Source organism: Triticum aestivum, chromosome 4A, assembly GCF_018294505.1.
Source record: "Triticum aestivum cultivar Chinese Spring chromosome 4A, IWGSC CS RefSeq v2.1, whole genome shotgun sequence".
Classification (NCBI taxonomy): domain Eukaryota; kingdom Viridiplantae; phylum Streptophyta; class Magnoliopsida; order Poales; family Poaceae; genus Triticum; species Triticum aestivum.
Window position 1 is genome coordinate 196152529 of NC_057803.1, and position 16915 is coordinate 196169443.

Consider the following 16915-nt stretch of genomic DNA (forward strand, 5'->3'; position numbering starts at 1 on the left):
CTACATCACCAGCACTTGATACGGCCGACCGGCCACCTCGTGGCCGCGACAGAGAGGCCTCTCGGCCCTCCACTCAAGCCGCACCCTGTATCAAGGCACGGGAAAATGCACCAGACCTGCGAGATATGTTGGAGGACAAGGCAAGGCAAACAAGATCGATCTACAGATCGCGTGGGCGCCCCACGACTCGAGACGGTAACCGTCACGCCGGACACAAATCCGGTAGGGCCGAACACAATAGACAAAGCTCATTGGAGCTACGTCGTGATATAGCCCAGTACAGAGGCGCCGCACACCCACTATGCTTCACAGATGAAGTAATGGATCATCAAATCCCCAAGGGTTTCAAACCCGTAAACAACGAATCGTATGATGGCACAACAGATCCTGTGGTATGGATCGAGGATTATCTCCTTCCTATCCACATGGCCCGCGGCGATGATCTCCACGCCATCAAATACCTCCCACTCAAGCTTAAAGGACCAGCTCGGCATTGGCTTAATAGCTTGCCAGCAGGATCAATCGGTTGTTGGGAGGACCTGGAAGCCGCATTCCTCGACAATTTCCAGGGCACTTATGTGCGACCACCAGACGCCGATGACCTAAGCCACGTAATTCAGCAGCCAGAGGAATCAGCCAGGCAATTCTGGACATGGTTCCTAACAAAGAAAAATCAAATAGTCGACTGTCCGGACGCAGAGGCCCTAGTAGCCTTCAAGCACAATATCCGTGACGAGTGGCTTGCCCGGCACCTTGGACAGGAAAAGCCGAAATCTATGGCAGCACTCACGACACTCATGACTCGCTTTTGCACGGGAGAAGACAGTTGGCTTGCTCGTAGCAACAACATGACCAAGAACCCTGGTAATTCGGATACTAGGGACAGTAGTGGCAGGTCGCGTCGCAACAAGCAGAAGCGCCGCATTAACGGCGACAACACTGAGGATACGGCAGTTAATGCCGGATTCAGAGGCTATAAATACGGTCAGCGGAAAAAGCCATTCAAAAGAAATCCTAGGGGGCCGTCCAGTTTGGACCGAATACTCGACCGCTTGTGCCAGATACATGGCACCCCCGAAAAGCCGACCAATCACACCAACAGGGATTGTTGGGTGTTCAAGCAAGCAGGCAAGTTAAATGCCGAAAATAAAGACACGGGGCTGCATAGCGATGACGACGAAGAGCCCCGGCCGCCGAACAACAGTGGATAGAAGGGTTTTCCCCCACAAGTGCGGACGGTGAACATGATATACGCAACCCACATCCCCAAGAGGGAGCGGAAGCGCGCGTTAAGGGACATATACGCGGTAGAGCCAATCACCCCAAAGTTCAACCCATGGTCCTCCTGCCCGATCACCTTTGATCGAAGGGACCATCCCACTAGCACCCGTCATGGCAGATTCGCCGCATTGGTTCTAGACCCAATCATTGACGGATTTCATCTCACTAGAGTCCTTATGGACGGCGGCAGCATCCTGAACCTGCTTTACCAGGATACAATGCGAAAAATGGGCATAGATCCCTCAAGGATTAAGCCCACCAAAACGACATTTAAAGGCGTAATACCAGGTGTAGAGGCCAACTGTATAGGCTCAGTCACACTTGAAGTGGTCTTCGGATCTCCGGATAATTTCCGAAGCGAGGAGTTAATCTTCGACATAATCCCATTCCGCAGTGGCTATCACGCACTACTCAGGAGAACCGCATTCGCCAAGTTCAATGTGGTACCGCACTACGCATACCTTAAGCTCAAGATGCCAGGTCCTCGAGGAGTAATTACGGTCAATGGAAACACCAAATGCTCTCTCCGAACGGAGGAGCACACGGCGGCCCTTGCTGCGGAAGTACAAAGCAGCCTCTCTAGGCAGTTCTCCAGTCCAGCCATTAAATGTCCGGACACCGTCAAGCGCGCCCAGAGTAACCTACAACAAGACTATCTGGCACGTTCCGAGTAGGCGTAGCAATGCGGCCCCAACCCCAGCCCTCGCAAAAATGCGACACCAGTACTTCGCGTACATAACTACGCTCTAGAAATACCATGGGTACAGGGGGAGGGGCACCATCACGGCACGCCCGAAACACGGCTTAAACCGCACCAGGGGCTGCTGATTTTTTAATTTTCTCTTACTTTCAGGACTCCACTCTTCGGAAGGCCTGTCCGGCAGTTCAATTGCCGCACAAACGATGCAAGAACCAGGGAAGCAGACAAGCCATGCCGCATTACGGAACTCCCAGGTGGTCTCTATCACGAGCAGTATACCTGTTTCGCTTACCATTCCGCAGCCTTCCCCTGGAACAGACATGTTAAATAGTCCAACCTTTTGCTTATCGCATTATCTGTATCGTTATGCTTTGATCGCAGCCCTTTTTAATAAACAATGCATATCCTTTATCTATTTTTGCATTACTCTTTTTTTACAAATATATGTTCCTTAACGACATGTTGCACCCGTACACTTTGGTACAGCCAAAATACGCCAGGGGCTTTAGTACCCCTCAATATGGTGTGAGAAGTCCGAACACTTTAACAAGTGTGGCACCCCGAACTTATAGCATTATATGCATCGGCTCCGAATCATGTCTTGGGTCAATAGTTGGGTTTGCCCGGCTCCTATGTTTTGGTGCCTTACGTTCCGCTATATCGGCTAAGGTAGCACTAGGAGAACTACTACGATTGTGCCCCAGTTGAGCTGGGTCGAGCACCTCTCTAGAGAAAGCTAAAACTGACTGTCATGATGAAGCGCGAGCTGGTTGCTGTTCGAGAGGTTTTTCGAGTCCCTAAAGACTTATGCCGCTTAGAGCGAGGAGTCGGCTCTGTCCAGCCAAGGCGTGGATAGCGCCCCGAACTCGGTCTTCCGAATACCAGGGGCTTCGCCGAAATTTAAAATTATAGAATTCTATGGCTAAGTGAGAGTGTTCAAGCATTATAGTCTGATTGCCTTGTTCGTTGTGCTGAGCGCCTCCCTCGAAGGACCCAAACATGGGAAAAAGAGCGCTCAGGTTTATCTCCGAACACCCCAGCACTAGCGGCACGGGGGCAGAAGCCGACGACCCGCCATCTCTCAGAATTGATAAACAGCCACACATAAGGTAATATTTTAAATTCCAACAGCATTGCTTAGCGCATATGAACAAGTTTTCAGCGCACAGGACAAAACGAGAAAGTTTTACTCAAAAATTACATCCCTGGAACATTCATCCGCCATAAGGTAGGCACCCTTCAGAACATCCTTATAATAATTCTCGGGCTTGCGATGCTCTTTCCCCGGCGGTGGCCCATCCTTCACAAGCTTCTCAGCATCCAGCTTGCCCCAGTGCACCTTAGCACGGGCAAGGGCCCTACGGGCACCTTCAATGCAGACGGAGCGCTTGATGACTTCGAGCCTTGGACAGGCCCCCACCATCCGCTGCACCAGCCCGAAATAGCTCCCAGGCAGAGCCTCTCCAGGCCACAGCCGAACTATGATGCCCTTCATGGCCTGTTCGGCCGCCTTGTGGAGCTCAACCAGTTGCTTCAGCTGGTCGCTCAGGGGCACGGGGTGTTCGGCCTCAACATACTGAGACCAGAACACCTTCTCTGTCGAGCTGCCCTCCTCGGCTCGATAGAATGAGGCGGCATCGGACACGCTACAGGGAAGATCTGCAAATGCTCCTGGAGAGCTCCGGATTCAGGTAAGTAACAAGTAACTCACGCTTATGTGTTTGCTTTGCATAAAGAATGCCTTACCCACCGCTATCTTTTTCACCGCATCCAACTCCTGGAGGGTCTTCTGGGATTCGGCCTTGGCAGACTTGGCATTTTCAATAGCCATCGCGAGCCCGGACGCTCACGTCTTTGAGTCAAGCTCCAAACTCTCATGTTTTTTCATGAGAGCCTGGAGCTCTTGCTGCACCTTGCCAACCTGGGCCTCATACTTCTCCCACTCGGTGCGCTTCATGGCCGCCCTCTTCTCGGCCTCGACCAGCGCTTGCTTAAGGGTCGCCACCTCCGACGTGGCCCCTACAATAGCCACGATAATCCTGTCATTTTTTGCAATTGCACCTTTTTTATATATTTAAACAAGGTATTTCTTACCTTCCTTGTCCTCAAGCTGCTTCTTGGCACGCTCGAGCTCTTGCTCGGACTGCTCGAGGTTCTGCTTTAGCATGTCCACTTCCGCAGTCAGTGCGGCGGACGCCAGCAGAGAAGCCTGCATACGCATATTGACTCCTTTTTGTTAGACTCCTGCGAATTTTATTTGATCCTCTCTTCGGCTTTTCTTCCCGAACGCCAAACAGAGCATCAGGGGCTACTGTCTATGTGGTAATATTATTTACACATTCTTTACTTACCTCAAAGCCTGTTAAAAGGTTAGTACAAGCTTCAGTCAGTCCGCTCTTGGCGGACTGAACCTTCTGGACCACCGCACTCATAATGGTGCGGTGCTCCTCGTCGATGGAGGCGCCTTTGAGCGCCTCCAACAGATTGTCCGGCGCCTCCGGTTGGACGGGGGTCACCGGCACGGTGGGCTTGCTCCTCTTGGAAGGAGGTCGCCCACCGGACTCTGGAACCTTTGAAGGTTCCGGAGCGGTGTCCGGCCTAGAGCCGGACTTGGAGCCCTGGGGGGTTTTATCCCCTTTACTCCTGGAGTCCGGGAGGTTGCCTTGCGGCGCCTCCAGGACCACCTCCTCCTGGCTTGGAACCTGTTGGGACAACACTTCGGCGTCGTTCGTAGGGCGGGGGGAGGAAGCCGTCGGAAGCGAATTCACATCCGACGAGTCCAGTGAACCGCTCGACGACGCGTCGAGCCGGTCTTTGGGTGGGCTGCATAAACATATTCGACATAAGGGAAAGCTATGCAATAAAGGAATACTATGAATTACTCTGGTATCCGGATACTTACGATTTCGCCAGGGGCTTGGCCCTGAGCGGACACTCCTCTCCGCCGTCGTCGGCGTCGGTGGAGTAGTCCGGAGGAAGGGTTTTCCCCTTCTTGGACCCTTCGGCCTCCCCAGTGAGGGCGGCCTTCCTTTTCTTCTCTCCCCTCGCTGGAGGAGGAGAGGTCTCTTCTTCCTCCTCCTCGTCTTCACGAGAGGAATGCGCCTTGGAGCCGTCGGATGATGAACTCGACACCTCCTGGCGCCGGGCACTTTTTCGAGTCCCCGTGGCCTTCTTCATGGCCTTCTTCTCCGGCACCACATAGGGTGCCGGAACCAGCAACTTCGCTAAGCGGGCATCGGCTGGGTCTTCGGGCAAAGGAGCTGGACAGTCGATCTGTTCGTACTTCGCCTGCCAAACCTGTCAAAGGTAAGGGAGCTTAGATCCCGCATAGAGTTAAACTATGAAAAACTAATACCCTGTAAAAGGCACAAACAACTTACCGCACTGGCATGACGCTGCGCGCTGAATCCGCGATCCTCGGTAGCGGATGCGGGAGCCTCAGCGCCCTTGAAAAGCACCTTTCAGACATCTTCGTACGTCGTGTCGAAGAGCCTGCTCAGAGTTCGGTGCTGCGCCGGGTTGAACTCCCACAGATTGAAGGCCCGTTGTTCACACGGGAGGATCCGGCGGACGAGCATGACCTGGACTACGTTGACAAGCTTGAGCTGCTTGTCCACCAGGGTTTGGATGCATGTTTGTAGTCCAGTCACCTCTCCTTTGCTGCCCCACGACAGGCCCGTCTCTTTCCAGGACGTGAGCCGCGTTGGGGGTCCGGACCGGAACTTGGGGGTTGCGACCCACTCAGGGTCGCGCGGCTCGGTGATGTAAAACCACCCCGATTGCCACCCCTTCAGGGTCTCCACAAAGGAGCCCTCGAGCCATAAGACGTTGGGTATCTTGCCCACCATGGCGCCTCCGCACTCTGCCTGGTTGCCGCGCACCACCTTCGGCTTGACATTGAAAGTCTTGAGCCATAGGCCGAAATGGGGGCGGATGCAGAGGAAAGCCTCGCACACGATGATAAACGCCGAGATGTTGAGGATAAAGTTCGGGGCCAGATCATGGAAATCCAGGCCGTAGTAGAACATGAGTCCCCGGACGAATGGGTGGATAGGAAAGCCCGGTCCATGGAGGAAGTGGGGAAGGAACACTACCCTCTCATGGGGCCTTGGGGTGGGGAGGAGCTGCCCCTCTTCGGGAAGCCGGTACGCGATGTCGTTAGACAAGTATCCGGCCTTCCTCAGTTTTTTGATGTATCCCTCCGTGACGGAGGAGACCATCCACTTGCCTCCCGCTCCGGACATGGCTGGAGAAGGTTGAGGTGGGGAGTGCGGACTTGGGCGCTGGAGCTCGAGTGCGCAAGAATGGATAGGCAAAGGAGGAAGAAGGTGTAGGTGAAAAGGTGGATCCTTATCCCCTTATATGGGTGGACGCAACTATGTGTCCCCACCAGCATGGTAAAACTCGCTTATCCCCAAGCGCCGTAATCAATGGCGCGGTTGGGTTACCCACGCCCGTATTGATGAGAATCCCGGAATAAGGGGACACGATCTCTGCTTCGACGAGACGTGCCAAGGAAACCGCCTCGCATGACACGCTGAGGTGGGATAATAAAACGATTCGAATAAAGGCTTAGCTGTGGTGCGTCACACTATGGAATACATCAGCAGATTAGATTTGTGTAAATATTATTCTCTCTATGGCAATATGTGGAAACTTATCTTGCAGAGCCGGACACTATCTTTGTGTTCAAAATCTTCTATGAAGTACTTGGAGGAGGAACCCGCCTTGCAATGCCGAAGACAATCCGCGTGTCGGACTCGTCGTCATTGAAGCCTGGTTCAGGGGCTACTGAGGGAGTCCTAGATTAGGGGGTGTCCGGATAGCCGGACTATACCTTCAGCCGGACTCCTGGACTATGAAGATACAAGATTGAAGACTTCGTCCCGAGTCCGGAAGGGACTTTCCTTGGCATGGAAGGCAAGCTTGGCGATACGGATATGTAGATCTCCTACCATTGTAACCGACTTTGTGTAACCCTAACCCTCTCCGGTGTTTATATAAACCGGAGGGTTTTAGTCCGTAGGACAACATACAGAACAACAATCATACCATAGGCTAGCTTCTAGGGTTTAGCCTCTCCGATCTCGTGGTAGATCTACTCTTGTACTACCCATATCATCAATATTAATCAAGCAAGACGTAGGATTTTACCTCCATCGAGAGGGCCCGAACCTGGGTAAAACTTCGTGTCCCTTGCCTCCTGTTACCATCCGGCCTAGACGCACAGTTCGGGACCCCCTACCCGAGATCCGCCGGTTTTGACACCGACAGTGCCCCCCTGCCTCGTGGGCACCTCGTGTGCCCTCCAGACTCCGTTTTCTTGCACGATACTTATTTTGGTCGATAAAAATTCATTATATAATCTACCGAAGGTTTTGACCACCGTACCACGCAAATATCTTCTGCTTTTTGTTTTGAGTTGTCTCTACTGCAGATTTAGAGCAAGATGTCTTCTCAAGAGTCAGTTGGGGAGAGTCGGGTATCTCACCCGACACCATGGCCAAAAGCAAACAGCGATGTCGATCACTTCGGGCCAGCAACTGAGGAAGAGATGGATGTAGTGATGCAGTGAAGCAGCATAAGTATTTCCCCCAGTTTTTGAGAACCAAGGTATCAATCCAGTAGGAGATGACGCGCAAGTCACCTCGTACCTACACAAACAAATAAGAACCTCGCAACCAACATTATAAAGGGGTTGCCAATCCCTTCACAGCCACTTGCAAGAGGGAGATCTGATAGAGATAATAATAATAATAAGATAAATATTTTTGGTATTTTTATGATATAGATTGAAAGTAAAGGTTGCAAAATAAAATAGATTGCAAACTTGTATGATGGAAAATAGATCCCGGGGCCATAGGTTTCACTAGTGGCTTCTCTCAAGATAGCATAAGTATTACGGTGGGTGAACAAATTACTGTCGAGCAATTGATAGAAAAGCGAATAATTATGAGAATATCTAGGCATGATCATGTATATAGGCATCACGTCCGTGACAAGTAGACCGACTCCTGCCTGCATCTACTACTATTACTCCACACATCGACTGCTACCCAGCATGCATCTAGAGTATTAAGTTCATAAGAACAGAGTAACGCCTTAGGCAAGATGACATGATGTAGAGGGATAAAGTCATGCAATATGATATAAACCCCATCTTTTTATCCTCGATGGCAACAATACAATACGTGTCGTTTCCCCTACTGTCACTGGGATCGAGCACCGCAAGATTGAACCCAAAGCTAAGCATTTCTCCCATTGCAAGAAAGATCAATCTAGTAGGCCAAACCAAACTGATAATTCGAAGAGACTTGCAAAGATAAACCAATCATACAAAAAAGAATTCAGAGAAGAATCAAATATTGTTCATAGATAATCTGGATCATAAACCCACAATTCATCGGATCTCGACAAAGACACCGCAAAAGAAGATTGCATCGAATAGATCTCCAAGAGAATCGAGGAGAACTTTGTATTGAGATCCAAGGAGAGAGAAGAAGCCATCTAGCTACTAGCTATGGACCCGAAGGTCTGAAGTAAACTACTCACACATCACCGGAGAGGCCATGGAGTTGATGTAGAGGCTCTCCGTGATCAATGCCCCCTCTGGCGGAGCTCCGGAAAAGGCCCCAAGATGGGATATCTTGGGTACAGAAGGTTGCGGTGGTGTAATTAGGTTTTCATGGTGCTCCTGGATGTTTGGGGGTACGTGGACTTATATAGGAGGAAGAAGTAGGTCGGTGGAGCAACGAGGGGCCCATGAGGGTGGAGGGCGCGCCCAGGGGGTAGGCGCGCCCCCTGCCTCGTGGCCTCCTCGATTGTTTCTTGACGCCCACTCCAAGTCTCATGGATCATGTTTGTTGAGAAAATCACATTCCCGAAGGTTTCAGTCCGTTTGGACTTTGTTTGATATTCCTTTTCTGCAAAACACTGAAATAGGCAAAAAAACAGCAATTTGGGCTGGGCCTCCGGTTAATAGGTTAGTCCCAAAAATGATATAAAAGTGTAAAATAAAGCCCATTAACATCCAAACCAGATAATATAATAGCATGGAGCAATCAAAAATTATAGATACGTTGGAGGCGTACCAAGCATCCCCAAGCTTAATTCCTACTCGTCCTCGTGTAGGTAAATGATAAAAAAGAATTTTTGATGTGGAATGCTTTCTAACATATTTCTCAATGTAATTTTTCTTTATTGTGGCATGAATGTTCAGATCCGAAAGATTCAAGATAAAAGTTTAATATTGACATAAAAATAATAATACTTCAAGTATACTAACTAAGCAATCATGTCTTCTCAAAATAACATGGCCAAAGAAAGTAATCCCTACAAAATCATATAGTCTGGCTATGCTCTATATTCACCACACAAAATATTTAAATCATGCACAACCCCTATGACAAGCCAAGCAATTGTTTCATACTTTTTATGTTCTCAAACTTTTCAATCTTCACGCAATATATGAGTGTGAGCCATGGATATAGCACTATGGTGGAATAGAATGGTGGTTGTGGAGAAGACAAAAAAGGAGAAGATAGTCTCACATCAACTAGGCGTATCAACGGGCTATGGAGATGCCCATCAATAGATATCAATGTGAGTGAGTAGGGATTGCCATGCAACGGATGCACTAGAGCTATAAGTGTATGAAAGCTCAACAAAAGAACTAAGTGGGTGTGCATCCAACTTGCTTTGTCATGAAGACCTGGGGCAATTTTCAGGAAGCCCATCATTAGAATATACAAGCCAAGTTATATAATGTAAAATTCCCACTAGTATATAAAAGTGATAACATAGGAGACTCTCTATCATGAAGATCATGATGCTACTTTGAAGCACAAGTGTGGAAAAGGGATAGTAACATTGTCCCTTGTCTCTTTTTCTCTCATTTTTTCTATTTGGGCCTTCTTTCTTTTTTTTCCTTTTGGCCTCTTTTCTTTTTTTTCGTCCGGAGTCTCATCCCGACTTGTGGGGGAATCATAGTTTCCATCATCCTTTCCTCACTGGGACAATGCTCTAATAATGATGATCATCACACTTTAATTTACTTACAACTCAATACTTAGAACAAAATATGACTCTATGTGAATGCCTTCGGCGGTGTACCGGGATGTGCAATGATGCATGAGTGACATGTATGAAGAATTATGAACGGTGGCTTTGCCACAAATACGATTTCAACTACACGATCATGCAAGCAATATGACAATGATGAAGCGTGTCATAATAACGAAACGGTGGAAAGTTGCATGGCAATATATCTCGGAATGGCTATGGAAATGCCATAATAGGTAGGTATGGTGGCTGTTTTGAGGAAGGTATATGGTAGGTTTATGGTACCGGCGAAAGTTGCCCGATACTAGAGAGGCTAGCAATGGTGGAAGGGTGAGAGTGCGTATAATCCATGGACTCAACATTAGTCATAATGAACTCACATACTTATTGCAAAAATCTATTAGTTATTTAAACAAAGTATTACGCGCATGCTCCTAGGGGGATAGATTGGTAGGAAAAGACCATCGCTCGTCCCTGACCGCCACTCATAAGGAAGACAATCAATAAATAAATTATGCTCCGACTTCATCACATAACGGTTCACCATACGTGCATGCTACGGGAATCACAAACTTCAACACAAGTATTTCTCAAATTCACAACTACTCAACTAGCATGACTCTAATATCACCATCTCCATATCTCAAAACAATTATCAAGTATCAAACTTCTCATAGTATTCAATGCACTTCTATGAAAGTTTTTATATTATTCCTAAAAGCAAATTTCCATGTTTTTCTAAAGGACCCTCAAAAATAATATAAGTGAAGCATGAGAGATCAATTATTTCTATAAAATAAATCACCACCGTGCTCTAAAAGATATAAGTGAAGCACTAGAGCAAAAACTATATGGCTCAAAAGATATAAGTGAAGCACATAAAGTATTCTAATAAATTTCAAATCATATGAGTCTCTCTCAAAAGGTGTGTACAGCAAGGATGACTGTGGTAAACAAAAAATCAAAGACACAAATCATAAAAGACGCTCCAAGCAAAACACATATCATGTGGTGAATAAAAATATAGCTCCAAGTAAAGTTACCGATAGACGAAGACAAAAGAGGGGATGCCTTCCGGGGCATCCCCAAGCTTAGGCTTTTTGGTGTCCTTGAATTTTACCTTGGGGTTCCATGGTAATCCCCAATCTTAGGCTCTTGCCACTCCTTGTTCCATAATCCATCAAATCTTTACCCAAAACTTGAAAACTTCACAACACAAAACTCAAAATAGAAAATCTCGTGAGCTCCGTTAGCGAAAGAAAACAAAACACCACTTCGAGGTACTGTAATGAACTCATTCTTGATTTATATTGGTGTTAAACATACTGTATTCCAACTTCTCTATGGTTTATAAACTCTTTTACTAGCCATAGATTCATCAAAATAAGCAAACAACACACGAAAAACAGAATCTGTTAAAAACAGAACAGTCTAGAGTAATCTGTAGCTAACGCAAACTTATGAAACCCCAAAAATTCTAAAATATATTGCTGGACGTGAGTAATTTATCTATTAATCATCTGCAAAAAGAATTAACTAAATATCACCTTCCAAATAAAAATGGCAGCAATTCTCGTGAGCGCCAAAGTTTCTGTTTTTTACAGCAAGATCAAAAAGACTTTCCCAAGTCTTCCCAACGGTTCTACTTGGCACAAACACTAATTAAACACAAAAAACACAACCAAACAGAGTCTAGATAAATTAGATATTACTAAACAGGAGCAAAAAGCAAGGAATAAAAATAAAATTGGGTTGCCTCCCAACAAGCGCTATCGTTTAATGCCCCTAGCTAGGCATAAAAGCGAGGATAGATCTAGGTATTGCCATGATAATGATAAGGTAAATCGCGAAAACTCATCTCATACTCCCTAAGTTCAGCAGCAAGTTTTCTTTGTGGCAAGCAAAAGTAATCAAAAGGTCTAAATTTAATGGGACAAAAGTCCCCAAGATAAAGCTTGGGAGGTATTGGTTCCTCCTTTGGCCCCTCATATTGCACAATCAATTCATCATTATAAGCATTCTTTTGGCAAAAAGTCATGAGCCTTTGTTCAAGGGAGAAACCTAGCCCATTGTTCTGGATGGCAAAATTATCATTCAGTTCAGAGAACCTATTAACAAGAGCATCGGGTAGGAACCTTTTTTCTGAGGTTTTCATTAAAAGCAACATGATCTAACGATCGTAATGTCTTCTTGATAGAAAAGGATTGCTTCTATGGGAGGACGGCCAGCATCCACCCTATAATGCACAAAAATTTCATTGCCTTCTTTTATTATAAATCTGAACTCATGAGCTAAAAATATGGTAGCAGCTCGCTTAACAGAAGAATGCTCAACATTAGAAAATTCTAGGAAAATCCTTTGTATGGAAGGATGCATATGTAAAAATTGTCTTTCAAGTTCGACTATGAGCAAAGATATAGCATCTGCGAGACTACTAGTTTTATGAAGGATAGATCCACTCATGGTGGGCAAAGCACCGACACAAGTAAAGGAATCTTGGATAACTCCCTTCCCAATAATATCACCGCTACCAATACAAAAAAAATTAGTGTGCAAAATAGTAGGGTTTTCAAGAGGATCATCAATACCATCAAAGTTTTCCATATTACTATCCTTACCAACGATAACCTCCCCAGTTTCAGACATGATGGCAACAGATTGCAAAAAGAACGAGCACACAGAAGGCAGGAAGGAAAAAGAGGCGAACGGAAAGAGAGGGCGAATAAATCGGCAAGGGTGAAGTGGGAGAGAGGAAAACGAGAGGCAAATGGAAAATAATGTAATGTGAAGGATAAGAGTTGTGATGGATACTTGGTATGTCTTAACTTGGCGTAGATCTCCCCGGCAACGGCGCCAGAAATGGCTAGTTGTCGGGAGATCAAATCTTGACTTGACTTTGCGTAAGCCTCCCCGGCAACGGCGCCAGAAATCCTTCTTGCTACCTCTTGAGCACTGCGTTGGTTTTCCCTTGAAGAGGAAAGGGTGATGCAGTAAAGCAGCGTAAGTATTTCCCTCAGTTTTTGAGAACCAAGGTATCAATCCAGTAGGAGACCACGTGCGAGTCACCTCATACCTACACAAACAAATAAGAACCTCGCAACCAACGCAATAAAGGGGTTGTCAATCCCTTCACGGCCACTTGCAAGAGTGAGATCTCATAGAGATAATAATAATAATAATAATAATAATAATAATAATAATAATAATAATAATAATAATAATAATAATAATAATAATAATAATAATAAGATAAATATTTTTGGTATTTTTATGATATAGATTGAAAGTAAAGATTGCAAAATAAAATAGATTGGAAACTTGTATGATGGAAAATAGACCCGGGGGCCATAGGTTTCACTAGTGGATTCTCTCAAGATAGCATAAGTATTACGGTGGGTGAACAAATTACTGTCGAGCAATTGATAGAAAAGCGAATAATTATGAGAATATCTAGGCATGATCATGTATATAGGCATCACGTCCATGACAAGTAGACCGACTCATGCCGGCATCTACCACTATTACTCCACACATCGACCGCTATCCAGCATGCATCTAGAGTATTAAGTTCATAAGAACAGAGTAACGCCTTAGGCAAGATGACATGATGTGGAGGGATAAACTCATGCAATATGATATAAACCCCATCTTTTTATCCTTGATGGCAACAATAAAATACGTGTCGTTTCCCCTACTGTCACTGGGATCGACCACCGCAAGATTGAACCCAAAGCTAAGCACTTCTCCCATTGCAAGAAAGATCAATCTAGTAGGCCAAACCAAACTGATAATTCGAAGAGACATGCAAAGATAAACCAATCATACATAAAGAATTCAGAGAAGAATCAAATATTGTTCATAGATAATCTAGACAAACACACCGCAAAATAAGATTACATCGAATAGATCTCCAAGAGAATCGAGGAGAACTTTGTATTGAGATCCAAAGAGAGAGAAGAAGCCATCTAGCTACTAGCTATGGACCCGAAGGTCTGAAGTAAACTACTCACACATCACCGGAGAGGCCATGGAGTTGATGTAGAGGCCCTCCGTGATCAATGCCCCCTCCGGCGGAGCTCCAGAAAAGGCCCCAAGATGGGATCTCTTGGGTACAAAAGGTTGCGGCGGTGGAATTAGGTTTTCATGGTGCTCCTAGATGTTTGGGGGGTACGTGGACTTATATAGGAGGAAGAAGTAGGTCGGTGGAGCAACGAGGGGCCCACGAGGGTGGAGGGCGCGCCTAGGGGGGTAGGCGCACCCCCTGCCTCGTGACCTCCTCGATTGTTTCTTGACGCCCACTCCAAGTCTCCTGGATCACGTTTGTTGAGAAAATCACGTTCCCGAAGGTTTCATTCCGTTTGGACTTCGTTTGATATTCCTTTTCTACGAAACACTGAAATAGGCAAAAAAACAGCAATTTGGGCTAGGCCTCCAGTTAATAGGTTAGTCCCAAAAATGATATAAAAGTGTAAAGTAAAGCCCATTAACATCCAACACATATAATATAATAGCATGGAGCAATCAAAAATTATAGATACGTTGGAGACCTATCAATGGACGCCGACTTGAAAAGGATAGATGCCATGGAGGAAGATCAAGAAGTTACCTCTCGTCTCCAGGCCAGATTTACGATGGAGGAACTTCAGAGCTCATCAATTCCAAACTCGGTCATTCCTCCCAATGTTAGATTTCTTTCTTATGAAAATATGAAAAAGAGTGTTACTTGTTCTCCCGCAGCTATGCAACATCCATGGGTGCAAGGAGCTTTAGCCATCACGAGTAAGATTTGCAGGGAAATAATGGATCTCAAGTAGAAAGTCAATAAGCTCGAGGAAGAGAATCATATCCTAAGGAGCATCATCGCCACGAATATCACATCACCACCTCCGAAGAAAGAGACATAAATACATGGGTATGGGCACTGCCCTTGGCAACTGCCAAGCTTGGGGGAGTACCCCGGTATCGTATCACCATCACACTTCTATCTTTACCGTTTTTCTTAGTTCGGTCCTTTTTGGTAATATCTTGATCTAGTAGAATAAAGTTTTAGTATGATCTAGTTTGAGTTTTGCTTTATGATCCTTCTATGTAATCGAGTCCGTGAGCTATATATATAATAAAGATTAGTTTTGAGTCGAGTGCTTTGATATCTTGCTATGATCTTGAGGGAATAAAAGAAAGAATAAAAAGAAATAAAAATATCATATTGATCTTATGGAGAGTAATGACTTCACATATAAAGAGTATGATGAATAAAAGTTGTTGAGAGTTGACAAACATAGTTTTGGTCATCGTTGCAATTAATAGGAAGTAATAAAGAGAGAGAGAGGTTTTCACATATAAATATACTATCTTGGACATCTTTTATGATTGTGAGCACTCATTAAAATCTGACATGCTAAAAAAGTTGATGTTGGACAAGGAAGACAACTTCATGGGTTATGTTTTCTTACATCCGAAATAAATTATATTGTCATGGATCATCACTACTAGGGAAAAGGATACTAGTAGCGCTGGAAAACTAGCTAGTAGTAGTGTGGGTTCCCGCGCTACTACTATCGCGCTACAGCTAAAAGTTAGTAGTAGCTCGTGTAAACACACGCTACTACTAAAATAGTAGTAGCGCTTCTATAGTAACACACGCTACTAGTATCTATGATACTAGTAGTGCTTCTATAGTAACACACGCTACTAGTATCTAGTATCTAGATATCTAGATACTAGTAGCGCACGGTTTTTCCCCAGCGCTACTACTCTCTAATTACGAATTTAAAAACTTAAAATCCCCAAAATCCATTTTATGCATTACACATCATTAGAAATCCAAGATTTCCAGACATCTACACTTCTTGCCTAGACACTTATTCCCAACTAGTGCAAACACAATTGAAAGCAAACGAGAATGCATAAAAACACGAAACAATGGCATTCTATCCCTCCAAATGATTTGCTCCCTCTGCATCCTTGCAATCATCTTCTTCTCCCTTATGTGCTTCTTCCATTTATGAATATGATCCATAATGGTGTTTCATTTTCTCTGAACACCGGTAATTTCACCCAAAAAATACATTGTTTAGCCAATCCTTGGTTTCTTTGATGGTTTCACTGCCACTTCATCCAAGAGATTTCTGTACAAAGCAAAGAACAATTAAAATTAAATTTCAGCAGTCATATATTTCCTCGCATGCTGTCTTGTACAGTAGATACAGGAATAAATATACAAAAACAAAAAGGTGTGTGATTTCTATTAACAAGACATCGCCTATGTAATAGCTACAAACAAATGAACCTGATACACCAACTAATGGCATGCCTTACATTGATATTATCCACGTGTTACACATATACGCCATCAACTATTTGTCATAAAGTATTTTTCAATGACTAATTGGGTTTTTTAAACTTCTAAGGGAAAGAAAGATGCCATGGCCTTGCTCGCTCCTAACTCAAAAGAATTTAAGAAATAAAAGAACAATGACAAATTTATATATGAACTGGCCTCATAATTCCCTGTATATTTATCTACATGTGTAACATCACCCCAGAAGGGACCAACAAAAGATACACGCAGGTTAAGCTTGTTTGCTCAATTAAAAAAATACAAAAAGAGAAGACTCGGTCGATGCATCTACACTTACCAGCAGAAAATTGCAAAAAATAAGAATGCGTCTGTTTTAACCATTAGCAAAAGAAGAAGAAAAGGCTTCGGCATGTACCTAGGACAAAAGAGATGCAAATTATTATGAAGCATCTATTCTTATTAGTACCGCAATTTTCCATCCCAATTTTGAATCAGTGAAATTATCCCTTTTTGGTAGTGTATATTCTCAACAACAGGAAGTGCATGCATATACGTTCTCATAAGTGGCCACT